This window comes from Elephas maximus, chromosome 5, assembly GCF_024166365.1.
Source record: "Elephas maximus indicus isolate mEleMax1 chromosome 5, mEleMax1 primary haplotype, whole genome shotgun sequence".
Classification (NCBI taxonomy): domain Eukaryota; kingdom Metazoa; phylum Chordata; class Mammalia; order Proboscidea; family Elephantidae; genus Elephas; species Elephas maximus.
Genome location: NC_064823.1, coordinates 23,592,393 through 23,606,472, shown reverse-complemented (window position 1 = coordinate 23,606,472; position 14,080 = coordinate 23,592,393). Strand labels below are relative to the sequence as shown.

The window sequence follows — 14,080 nt, the reverse complement described above, 5'->3', positions numbered from 1 at the left end:
TGGCAAATTCTGTGTCATATATACTTTTACAATAAACTGTTTATGTCCAAAGATGTCTATCACACAGTTGCTTATATTAAAGAAAAATCTGGAACAACCAAGTAATGAATCTCACATGAAAGAATATTATATTTTTGCAGAATATTTAACAGTATGGAAGAATGCTTTGGACAGAATATTGAATTTTAAAAAATGCTGGGCATTTTTACAAAGATGGTGCTGAAAGCAAAGAAGGAAGCCCCTTTCCTTCCCAAAACTGAAGCCAAAGCAAAGGTGTTGAAGGCCAAGAAGGTGGTGATGAATGGCGTCCATAGTCACAAAAAAAAGATCGTCACTTCACCCACCTCCTGGCGGCCCAAGACACTGAGGCTGTGAAGGCAGACCCAATATCCTCGGAAGAGCTCCCCCAGGAGAAACAAGCTTGACCGCTATGCCGTCATCAAGTTCCCTCTGACCACTGAGTCAGCCGTGAAGCCATAACACATCTGTGTTCATTGTGGATGTCAAGGCCAACGAGCACCAGATCTAACAGGCTGTGATGAAGCTCTATGACATTGATGTGGCCAAGATCAACATCTTGATCAGACCTGATGGAGAGGAGAAGGCGTATATTCAACTGGCTCCTGACTATGATGCTTTGGATGTTGCCAACAAAATTGGGATCATCTAAACTAAGTCCAGCCGGCTAATTCGAAATATAAATTTTTTTCACCACAAAAAAAAAAAAAAAAAGGTTTTTGTTATTAGGTACTATCGAGTGGGTTCCAACTTTTAGTGACTCTGTGGACAACAGAACAAAACACTGCCTAGTCCTGTACCATCCTCACAATCATGCTGTGTTTAAGCCCATTGTTGCAGCCACTGTGTCAATTTATCTCATCGAAGGTCTTCCTCTTTTTTGCTGATCCCCTACTTTACCAAGCTTGATGTCCTTCTCCAGGGACTGGATCCTCCTAATAATATGTCCAAAGTAAGTGAGACCAAGTCTCGCCATACTTGCTTCTAAGGAACATTCTGGCTGTACTTCCTCCAAGACAGATTTGTTCATTCTTCTGGCAGTCCGTGGTATATTCAATATTCTTCACCAACACCATAATTCAAAGGCATTAATTCTTCTTTGGTCTTATTATTCATTGTCTAGCTTTAGCATGCATAATAGGCTATTGAAAACACCATGGTTTGAGTCAGGTGCACCTTGGTACTCAAGGTGATGTCTTTGCTTTTTAACAATTCAAGGAGGCCTTTTGCAGCAGATTTGCCCAATGCAATATGTCGCTTGATTCTTGACTGCTGCTTCCGTGGGCGTTGACTAAGGATCCAAGTAGAATGAAATCTTTGACAACTTCAATTTTTTCTCCATTTGTCATGATGTTGCTTATTGGTCCAGTTGTGAGGATTTTTGGTTTCTTTATGTTAAGGAGTAATCCATACTGAAGGCTGATGTCTTTGATCTTTATTGGTAGTGCTTCAAGTCTTCTTCACTTTCAGCAAGCAAGGTTGTGTCACCTACATTATAACCCAGACCAAAATAGTTTGTAAATTAGTCTTCCTCCAGTCCTGATGCAGCATTCATCTTCATACAGTCCAGCTTCTCGGAATATTTGCTCAGTGTGTAGAATTGAATAAGTACGGTGAAAAGATACAACCCTGACACACACCTTTCCTGATTTTCAACCATACAGTTTCCCCTTGTTCTGTTCAAATGACTGCCTCTTGGTCTATAGACCAGTTCCGCAAGAGCACAATTAAGTGTTCTGAAATTTCCATTCTTCACAATACTATCCATAATTTGTTACGATCCACACAGTTGAATGCCTTTGCATAGTTGATAAAACACAGGTAATCATCTTTCTGGTATTTTCTGCTTTCAGCCAAGATCCATCAGGCATCAGCAATTATATCTCTTGTTACTCATTCTCTTATGAATCCAGCTCAATTTCCTGGCAGTTTTTTGTGGATGTACTGTTGCAATAAATTTTGAATGATCTTCAGCATGATTTTACTTGCGTGTGATGTTAATGATATTGTTTGATAATTTCCACATTCTGTTGAACCACTTTTCTTTGGAATAGGCAAGAATATGGATCTTTTCCAGTCAGTTAGCCAGGTAGTTGTCTTCCAAATTTCCTGACGTAGACAATGAGTGCTTCCAGCTTTGCACCCATTTGTTGAAACATTTCAATTGGTATTCCATCAATTCCTGGAGCCCTGTTTTTCACCAGTGCCTTCAGTGCAGCTTGGACTTCTTTCAGTTCCATCGGTTCTTGATTGTATGCTCCCTCCTGAAATGGTTGAAAGTCGACCAATTTTTTTTGGTAAAGTGACCGTGTATTCCTTCCATCTTCTTTTGATGCTCCCTGTATCATTCAAGTTTTTGCCCACAGAATCCTTCAATATTGCAACCAAAGGCTTAATTTTTTTCTTCAGTTCTTTCAGCTTGAGAAATGCTGAGTGTGTTCTTTCATTTTTTGGTTTTCTAACTCCACATCTTTGAATGTTTCGTTATAACACTTTGTTTTCTCAAGCTGCTGTTTGAAATTTTCCATTCAGCTGTCTTTATCATTTCTTCCTTTTGCTTCAACTACTCTGTGTTCAAGAGCAAGTTTCAGAGTCTCTTCTAACATCCATTTTGGTCTTTTCTTTCTTTCCTGTTTTTTTTTTTTAATGATTTTTTGCTGCCTTCATGTATGATGTCATTGGTGTTATTCCACAACTCAACTGGTATTTGGTCATAGTGTTCATTGTTAAAATCTAATCTTGAGATGGTCTCTAAATTCAGAAGGGATATACTTAAGGTCGTACTTGGCTCTCATGGGCTTGTTCTAATTTTCTTCATCTTCAACTTGAACTTGCATGTGAGCAACTGATGGTCTGTTTCCAGGACGGCCCCTGGCCTTGTTTTGATTGATGATATTGAGCTTCTCCATCATCTCTTTCCACAGATGTAGTCAATTTGATTCCTATGTGTTCCATCTGCCAAGGTCCACATGTATAGTCACTGTTTATGTTGTTGAAAAAGGTATTTCCAATGAATAGCACTTGGTCTTGCAAAATTCTATCATTCAAACTTCTCTGCTGTTTCTGTCACCCAGGCCATATTTTCCAACAACTAATTCTTCTTCTTTATTTCCAACTTTGTCATTCCAATCACCAGTAATTATCAATGCATTTTGATCACATACTTGATCAATTTCAGACTTCAGAAGCCGGTAAAAATTTTCCATGTCTTCCTCTTTGACATTAGTGGTTGGTGTGTAATTTTGGCTGATAGTTGTATTAACTGGTCTTACTTGTAGTAAATGGATATTATCCTATCAGTGGCAGTGTTGTACTTCAGGATAGATCTTGAAGTGTTCTTTTTGACAATGAGTGCAATGATGTTGCTCTTCAATTTGGTTGTCTGATTCAAAATGGCCAATATCACGTTCTGATTATTAATGGATGTTTGTTTGCAGCTGTTTCTTCTCATTTTGAGTCATACCACATCAACAAATGGAGGTTCCGAAAGCTTGACTCCATCCACGCCATTAAGGTCGGCTCTACTTTGAGGAGGCTGCTCTTCGCCAGTGGTATTTTGAGTGCCTTCCAACCTGAGGGGCTCATCTTCTGGTACTATATTAGACAATGTTATGCTGCTACCCGTAAGGCTTTCACTGGCCAAATTTGCAGAAGTAGGTGGCCAGGTCCTTCTTCCAAATCTGTCTTAGTCTAGAAGCTCTTCTGAAACCTATCCACCATGGGTGACCCTTCTGGTATTTGAAATATTAATGGTCTAGCTTCCACCATCACAGCAACGCACAAGCCACCATAGTATGACAAACTGACAGATGAATGGTGGAGTAAAAAAAATAGGATGTAAAACCTCTACACTTGGAATGCAATTTTTAAAAAATTTTGGTATAAGTTAAAAGTCACATATTTTAGAATATTATATGTTATATACGGATATCCAGAAATATGTGAAAAACAGACATGTGGATACATTTTCTTTTATATCATATCATTAAAAAAGGGTTTGTTTGATTGTTTGCTTAGCAAGAAATACTTTAAAATATCTAGGACTAATAATAATCTGTTCAAAGATCTCCAGGGACTGTCTTTAGGATTTTGTAATTCTGATGACCAAGAATTTTTTTTCCTTAAGCTTAACTGAAATCTCTCCTGATTTAATTTAAATTTCTGTCCTGGTGTTCTGGTCTTCAAAAGCATGATTAAGAACATTCTCTTCCTTAAAGGAAAATGTAATAACACTGGTAGAGCCACATTAACCATCTCTTTGTTCAGATTGAATATTTGTTTTAATATTTTCTCATTATTCAGCATTTTATTGGTTTTTAAAAGTCCCCTGAAAACGTTTTTAAATATTTACCTTGAATCTGCTCTAATCCTGGAAATTTACCGGTATCCTGACTTTAAGAAGCATCAGGAACCTGAAACAAAAAGAAACTCATGTATTTGTCATGAACCCCTTCCCTTGTTGTTGCTAGTTGCCCTTGAGTTAGCCCCTAACTCATGGTGACGCCACGCACAACAGGATGGGACCATTGTGATCCACAGAGTTTTCATTGGCCTTTCTTCCTAATCTGCCTTAGTCTGGAAGCTTTGCTAAAACCCGCTCAGTTTAACAGCAACGCACAAACCTCCATTGAGAGATGGGCAGTAGCTGCACTTGAGGTACATTTGTTTGGAATTGAACCCTGTTCTCCCAATGGAACGCACGAATTCTAACACTGGACCACCACTTCCTCCTTAATCCTTCACATTTACTTCTTGCCTTTGCTGCAACAACTTTAAGAAGAGCCCCAGGTATAGCTGCCATAACAACACTGGGATTTCTTTTAAAATTCTTATTTATCTCAGATAACCTGTCAGAAAGAGAAGGAATAGGTTTATATCTGCTAGGAACATGCTATGTGTTCACACTCTACAAGATGCTTTATATGTATTACCACACATAATTCTACAAAACCCCTGCTGAGTGGTGATCATTGTTCCTGTATTACAGAAAAAGACACCGAGACTTACACAGTAAGTAATTTGCTGCGTCAAACAGTGTGTATACATCAGCCTGGATTCAACCCCAGGTCCCTACGTGCCCCTTCTGCTTAACCACACAGTTTTGTTTTGTTCTTTTTAAAGAATAAAAGCTCAGTTTAAGTTCTCTCTTAATTCAATTGGGCATATTAGAATTCACATTTTTAGTATATCATTAATGTTTTCAATTAGGCAGAATTTACTTCTTGTTGTCTTGGCTTACCATGAGTGAAAAATCCTAGAGCAATGACAGTTTCCACTTTATTTTACTAGTTGTCTCTCAGGGTGGCCTCCTAGCACTCTGGTGTTCACACAGTTACTTACAGCTGCCCTCAATGGCAAGTGGCAAATTACTGACCGTCTAGGAGGATTTGAAAAAGGACTTCTAGAACAGCTTATGATCACGGGGATGTGCAGAGCTGGGCAACATTTTGCTCTGTTATACACAAGGTCACCATAAGCTGGAGACAACTCAGAGGCAACTAATGATAACAACAGAACAGCTTGGCTGTGCACCTACCAGGAAGTCGGGTGAAGTTCAAGGGCAGGGATGTCATAGATATCAGAGCTACAGAGCCCTCCTAATGGTTCAGAAGGGGCCTTAGTAATAGGGATGGCAAAGAACTGTGGGGGCCCTCCCAGGCCACACCACCTCTTCCCTCCCTGTCTTTAATAACTGAAGATGAGCTATGGAGAGTAAACAATTCTTTTTATAAAACTTGTTATTATGACATAATCAGGCATATGGAAAAATATAGATAATAATACAATAAATATTTGCTTACCAGCATCCTGCTTAAGAAAATAAAGCATTAGAAATACAATTGAAACCCTTTGTGTATCCAGCCCAATCCTATCTACTTCTTCCCTTTTTCTCCAGGGGTACTATGTGTCTATGCATGTTAATGATTATAGCTCTCATTCATTTTTTCACTACTGTGCATTACTTTATTGTATGAATATACTATAATTTATTTACTTGTTTTCAAATTGATGGGCATGTACGCTGTTTCCAGGTTTTTGCAATTAGAGGCAGTGCTTAAATGAATATTCTGATAAAAGTCTCCTTGTGCAAATAAGCGAAAGTTTCCCTGGAGAATCCACCTCAGTATGGAATTGGTAGGTCTTACAACAGAGTATTATTAAATGAATGATGATGATGATGATGATGTTTGCCCATTGAAAGTTTGAAAAAATAGCAACAATAAGATTAACGTTTTAAAAATAACTTTATATCATACAAAATTACATTTAATTCTTAGAACAACTTTTTGAAGTCAGCTTTATTAGTATTACCTAGAAGGAAATTGAGGCTTAAAGAAATTAAGTTATATTTCTAAGGCCCCAGAGGAGCTAATGATAAAGCTGGACTTCTGAACCAGCTCTGTTTGATTCCAAAGCCTGTGCTTTTAAACACTATAGCAACTTCTATAGTGGCTTTGTTTGGGACACATACACACATACACACACACACACTCCCTACCTTTATGAAGTGCTGCTGTGGAGCACAGTTAGCCACTAGTTCAAAAACCCATTCATCAAGCTGCACTAGATGTGGCTGGAAAATGAGTGACAACAGTATGTGAGAAAGGAGGTAGGAATTCCCTGAAAAACAATTCCCAGAAAGGCAGCATCTGTGTAGACTTACAAAAATAGAAGATGGGAGAAAATTGGTGGCTGTGTAGCCCTCAGAAATGGAGTGCTTGCTTTAGGAGGAGAGGCATGACATCCTGTGACGTGAACAAGTGGTGAGAACAATGGCCACAGATGCCAGGCTGAGGAGAGAACGCAACATGGGGAAAGGACTGTGTGTCACCAACCAGCTGTGGGACGAGCACAGGAAGAAAGCATGGGGCCAACAACTGTGCTCACCTCCTGGGGTTGCTGTGACGATTACTCCTGGCACGTAGTGAGTGCTCAGTACATGTTACTTATCATCATTGTTATTATTTTCTTCACATGGCCCAGTTTCCCCCCACAAAAGACAGAAACAGTATCCTCTTTGAAGGAAGAGGATAAAAACTTGATTACTAAGCCAAACATCCAGGTGTGGAGGTGTTTGTACCTTTAATTAGCCTACCCTTTAAAGAACACTTGCACAGAAATAGGAGTCCCTGGGTACTGCAAGGAAACCCTGGTGATGCAGTGTTTGAGAGTTTGGCTGCTAGCCAAAAGGTCAGCAGTTCGAATCCACCAGGCGCTCCTTGGAAAGCCTATGGGGGAGTTTTACTTTGTCCTATAGGGTCGCTACGAGTCGGAATCAACTCAATGGCAGTGAGTTTGGTGGGTTTTTTTTTTTTTTTTTGGGTAGTGCAAAAAGTTAAATTGACCTGCTGCTAACCTAAAGGCTGGAGGTTCTAGTCCACCCAGAGGTGCCTGAGAAGAAAGGCATGGTGCCTATCTGAAAATCAGCTATTGAAATCTCTATGGAGCACAATTTTTTAAAAAATAATTTTTATTGTGCTTTAAGTGAAAGTTTAGAAATCAAGTCAGTCTCTCACATAGAAACTTACATACACCTTACTCCACACGCCCATTTACTCTCCCCCTAGTGAGTCAGCGCGCTCCCTCCTGTGGAGCACAGTTTAACTCTGACACACATGCAGTTGCCTGAATCAGAATCAATGAAACAGCAACTGGTTTAGTTTTTTGGTTTGGTGCAAATATACCCTGGATAACATTTGTGAGGAAAATGTGGTTATTATTTCTTGACTTTTGTAACATGAAAAATTAGAATGTCCTGGTTTTATCCCACTAAAACAAACTGGAAAGGGTAACTTGGATCTCCCTTGAGATATGCCGTAGTAATTTTCAGTAAATAAAGATTCAGTTCTGATGGTGGGAATAATGAGTACACAAGGTCAAGTTATTTGAAAAGATTTTTTACTGTTTTTTTTTTTTTTTTTTTCCTTTCACTCCTTTCATCTCTTCAACTCAACCAGAATTTCTTCCCTTGAAAATTTCTCAGGAATCATAGAATTAGAGACAGGAATTATTAGGTCATTCAAACCATCTTTCTGCTGATGAAGAGATATTCCTGTGGTACAACTTGTGATGCGTTTCCTGGCGTGGTTGTGAACAATGTGGCTTTTATCAGGTACGCAGCTGTGGAGATAGAGGCCTCTGTTTATGTTCAGAACAGCCATGGCACAGGAAGGAATGAGGAAGAAGCTCTCAAAGGCACACCTTCACGCAGGCCTGTTCTGCTGGCTGTACCTCAGAAGGGCAAAAGGGTAATGAGGTCTCCACTTTGATGTGGTTGGATTTTGGCCTAATTGCTGTGTGGTTGTGTATATGTTGGGGGCAGGGCGAGGTAACAAATATCAGGGAGTCTTTTGCAATGCTTGCCTACCAGCTGTGCGATGGACAAACACTTTTACAGCTGGCTGGTTCCACAGGCTTCTGACAGCTTGTGAAACTGTGTAAAGCATTCCTGAAAGAGAGGGCATTTGTTCAACTTATATAACTTCTTTTTATATCATAAGATTAAAACAGTCCTTCCGGGCTCATGTCCTGTTGAATGTAGTCCAATTGAAACTTCTTCCCTTTCCATACTCAGAAACCTGACTACCTGTTTAAATTCCACCTGATAGCATAGCTCACTGTTTGCCTTCATTCCTACTCTGACCCTCCCAAATACCCTGATTTCATAATGGCATTCTTTCTTCCTCTTGTCATTCTATTTAGTCATTGAAAAAAAGAAGCAATAGCTCACAGTTTAACAACTTCCACAATGTGTTTTTAAACTGTGTGTTTAAAATGTATATATATTTTAAAGCAGTGGAGATGCTAAGTGATTTTGAAATTGCAATGGACGACTTTAACAGAATTTTGGGAGATTTTATGATGTGTGTGTGTGTAGCTGTTGACACTGCTGGAAAGGACGTAAAAAGAACTTGCATTCTCTCACTTTCTGACACCAGCAAAGATGTTCCATACAGTGTGTGCAACTCCTTCTGTTTGGTGTAACTTTGGTTTCTTTCCAGCGTTTTTGATGAGAATGTTGATAGGTTATGCCAAGATTTATTTCTATTTAGGGGTTTTTAAATAGGAGTTGGTTTAAGGCATTATTATTGAATACAAGTTATTTAATAATCATTATTCCACATCAGTGCTTCCTAATAGTTTCTATTCTGTGGCCTTGAGATTTCCAATTCACTAAAGCAAGCTTGGGGGTGGGGGGTAACTTACATGCTTTCTTTTGTTGAAAGGCTTACAAATTGGCAGTGCACCTCCATACATTCTCTTTTGATATACATGACAGCCTGTGAGTAGATAGCACAGGTGTCATTAGACTCACTGGGCAGATAAATCAATGAGCACTCAGAGAGGTAAAGGGTTTTGGTCTAGGTCACACAGCTGGTAAGTGGCATGGCAAGATTCCTGTTCTCTAGAAAATGTTTATTGCTACATTGGTGATAGTTTCTATTATTATTCTGTCATATCATTTCTATTTTCCTTGTTTCTATTATTGGTGGTTGTTCCTATGTACTATAGTCACCCTGCTTAGTGCTCATGCATGTCAGTTCAGTGAATACTCACTATGGCAGCACCAATTGGCATTCATTACAACAGAAGAGGAATCTGAGGCTCACGCCACCAGTCAGTCTTTTCGACTAGAACCAGGTCATCTGATGCAACTCTGATGCTTTTTAAACTATTGTACATTCAAGAACATTGAATTGTGCCTTTCAATAAATGGTAGATGCCTTTCCTTTTTCTCACATTACCTACCTATTGGGTGAAGTTGGGTGGGTCTTGCTTTAAGATAATAAAGATGGAAGAAAGGGAATTCATGTGGCATGATGCATCAGTGGTGGGGGTCTGGCTGCCACGTGGTGCTTGTAAGGGGCTCTGAACTGGGAGATGGAGCATACCTGACACTAGAGCAGCCTAGGAGAAGCAGAAGAAGATATGAGCCCTCTGTGGTCTGTCCAGGAGCTCCCTGAGGGGAAGAGGCCAATGTGAATTCTAGAAAAGGTAGGAGCTCTGTGCCGTGTTGTTTTGTGTTTGTAGGGCCCTGCCATTCTTGCCACCCTGACTAGAGATGCTTGTTCCATAAATCCACCAAGGGAAGGGCCACTCAGCTCTCAACTTGGGCCAGTTTTTCTTTTTTTTAATTATTTCTACTGCTGTACTTTTGGCATTATCTGTGAACGATCTCAGTACATTTGGCAGAGATTGGGACCAACTTGCATTGGGAAAAACCAGAAATGGAAAATTTGAGTAAAAATCTTGAGGAGAATATAATAAAATGTTCCTGAGAGTTAAAATTAATCACTTGAATATGTGTGGCTTATATTTTAAGTTTAAAGTTAAGTTTCAAGGTGTGGCCCCATACAACATTCATGAGGCTCGCTATAAAAATGATTGCTACTATTCTTGAAACTTTCGATTTCAAACAATGTTGGGTTTTTTTTTTTTTTTTAAAACGTTATTCCAAAGTAAGAAATGTGATGTATCAGACAGAGGTACTATTGGCTCTTACCTGCCTCAGCTTTTCCACGTATAAGTGGGAATAAAAAACATACTGTGATGAGGTATGGATTCATTTTAGGTTACTGGAGGTGCCCAACCAAACTATCATTATGAAATTAAACTGCATTATTATTCAGAAGTACAGAATGCTTTACAAGTGGAACCAGCTTGATATCTTAAAGAATGATTGACTGAAAATCACTTGGCTTAAGTTGAAATAAAAGTCTTTTCTCCAATGTGGACTGGCTTCCTTTTGTACAAAAAAAAAAAAAAAACCAAACAAAAACAAAACCTGTTGCCGTCAAGTCAATTGCGACTCATGGCGACCCTATACAAAGGAAAGATTATCTGAAATCATTGACGTGAAATGTCCCAGAGACAGAGACTGTTCATATGAATGCAGCCATATGGGAGAGGAGTAGGGTGAAGTCACTCCCTAGCTGGGCGGACAAGGGGCGGTAGTCAGGAAAATAGAAGCCACTCTATGTGTTCCAGACATAAAGAGTTTGACTTAGATGTTTATACAGCTTTTGGAAGAATTTGGGGGAAAAGAGGAGTCTGTATAGGGTCAGTATGAGTCGGATTCGACTCGACAGCACTGGGTTTGGTTTGGGTGCACAGGTGTAGAGGTCAGAAAGTGGCCCCTAAGGTCAGAGGAGCTGCCCGAAATGGCAGAGGAACTGACACTGAAGACTACAGCCTGAAAACTTGGAAAAAAATAGTTGTCGGTAAGTCAGTTCTGAGTCATGGCAACCCCGCGTGTGTCAGAGTAGAACTGTGATCTATAGGTTTTCAATAGCTGTTCCTTGCAAGTAGATCTCCGGGCCTTTCTTCTGAGCCATCTCTATGTGGACTCGAACCTTCAACCTTTTGGTTAGTAGCTGAGAACATTAACTGTTTGCACCACCCAAGGACTTCAAAACACCTGGAATAGTTTTCAGAAGGTTGCTGCAGTTCTGGAGAATCTCTGAGAAGCTCCCACCAACTATCTCAGTCTGCAGGGTGAAGCAGGTGGTCTTCAAAACCTTGCCTGTGCAGTTGTGTGCAAACGTCTGCAGAGAAGCAGCTTCTTGTCCACCTTCCACATCTACCCATGCCCCTCTCCTGTAACCATGCAAGAGGATTCTGGGACAGCTCCCAGGCTTAGAAGGAGGTGGTGGTGGTGCCAAGTTTGGAAGAGACAATCCCGCACACAAGACCTACTTTCACAGAAAAAAAAAATTTATATAATCACGGAACAAAAATTGACCCTGGCAAGAGTTCCTTCCTTCCTTCACTCAATGAAATGAACTTTGAATAGCCAGGATATGTGCTATGTGCTGGGAAAACTATTGCACAGAGACAGACGCAATCCCTGCTTATTTTAGTGGGGGAGACAGTTAACATATAAGTAACTCATACACAGGAAAATAATTACAGCTGTTTGTACAAAGGACAGAGGTGCTATGGGGAAGGGCCGTTTTAGATTGAATGGTGCTTTCGGTTGTTGCCTTGTATAAAACTTAACCTATATGTATTTCTTGTCTCTCCTGTGAGGTTTTAAGCTCTTGGAGGGCAGGAAAGTTGCTATCTTATCATTTCATTCCTTCCAAGACTTGCACAGAGTAGACACTGAGTAAATATTTGTTGGTCAAATTTGACCCACAGTTCAGAATTCCATAGAGTAAGGTGGTTCCAGGTGACTCAGAACTGCTTTAATTTGCACGTGATTCACATACTACATAGACAGTAGGGACTGGTTATTTGGTCTTCCGTTTCTTTTGTCTGATACCTGGGACCTAGGTCTTGACATTCTGATTCTCTGACTTGCTCCTGTCAAATTGCCTGAGGGGAGCAGGGTCACAGGGTAACAGACACCAACAGAAGAGAAAGCATGGCAATAAATATATCAAAATAGTCTTCCATCACACATGGCATTCTTCCGATCCCCACTTAAAATGATCTTTTCAGAGAAGCTTTTCCCAGCAGCATGCTGCTTCTCATAGAGATGCAGGTGACAAATTATAGCCCATCACAAATTCAAGAAAATAAGTATTTTAGTTGGAATTATTCAGAATAAATATGTGTGTTGTATACAATAATTGACATGTTAGTAGAGTAACTGCTTATCCCTTAGGAGAGTGACCCATAGGGTCAACTTATAAAAAAAAAAAAAAACTTATAAATAGGATAAATGTAGGTTTGTCCAAGGTTACCTTTCAGGGATAATGCTGAAAGCACATATCTCTCTGAAAAGCAGATTATATAATAAGCTATGCCAGTCATTTCTTCCTAGTGGTTGGTAGCAAATGTAAATGAGATTAAACTCTCTTACTCTTCTTTTGTTTCAAAATCAAATAATCAGAGGGAGAAAAAATACACTGAGAGTTATTTTTCTAAACCTGTTGGCTATCTTTCTACAGAAATATCCCAAATCATCTCTTCTCTTGGTGTTTGATTCTCCCTAGTAGGAAATGGCCTTGTTACTTTGGATAGACTGGGAAATTTACATTGCAAATTTTGCTGCTGTCTGTAAACACATTACTATATGTGGCTAAAAACCAAAAAACCAAACCCAGTGCCGTCAAGTCGATTCCTACTCATATCGACCCTATAGGACAGAGCAGAGCTGCCCCATAGAGTTTCCAAGGAGCGCCTGGTAGATTCAAACTGCTTGCTAACCCTTTGGTTAGCAACTGTAGCACTTAACCGCTACGCCACCAGGGTTTCCTATATGTGCTAGTTACCAAAAAAACCAAACCCATGTGGCTAGTTAGAAGGCAGCTAATCCTCAGGACCTCTCTGAGACTCACCATTTTCCCCTCCTACTCTCACTTCCCCAAGACTATTAATGGTACATTTTTGCCCTAGTCTGTGTTGCATGCAGTGTTAAACAGATGGACTCCAGCCGCAGCCTGAATATGGGACATCCATTTGGACACAATATGTTTCATATTCCTACCCAACTTCCTCCTGCTTCCGTCTTCATAAAGCCTGCTGGAAACCCAGGACTTCTCATGTAATCTAGAAGGTGTGTTCTTTTCTTTTTCCTTTTCCTCCTCTGTGGCTCTAAATTATTTCTCCAGTGATGATTTATGGAATTGTCTTCAAGGAAGAAAGTCTGTAAGACCAACATAAATGGAAAGATACTTCAGGAGGGCCACAAAAGCTCCCCTTGAACCACCAGGGTCGTACTCCAAAGCAGTAAACCATTGTTTTCTTTGATTTTTTGACTGTGAAAGAAGAAGAAAAAAAAAAAAATCCCGCACCCACGTCCTTGTCCCTGCTTCTGTCCACAGTACGTTTAATCATCTCAGTCTCATGTTTAAAATGTGTTGATAATTATGCTGAAAAAGATCAGCTTAGACATAAGGTCAGTGTGTTCCTTGAGTATACCCGTGTATCATGGAGCTGTATCACTCAACAAACCATATTGAGTTATTTAATCTATTAATTTGGCTCGACTTAATTTGACTCTACTTTTTTTTAGGCATATGATCCATCACTTTTCTGTCAGTTGGTTGTGCTATGGTGGTTCTCATGTTCCTGTGATGCTCAAAGCTATGCCAGTGGTATTTCAAATACCGGC

General features: G+C 39.8%; 1 pseudogene; it reads left to right on the top strand.

The window, feature by feature from the left end:
* Window positions 1–213: 213 nt before the first annotated feature.
* Window positions 214–670, top strand: LOC126077520 (60S ribosomal protein L23a-like; annotated as a pseudogene).
* The last annotated feature ends 13,410 nt before the right edge of the window (window positions 671–14,080 follow it).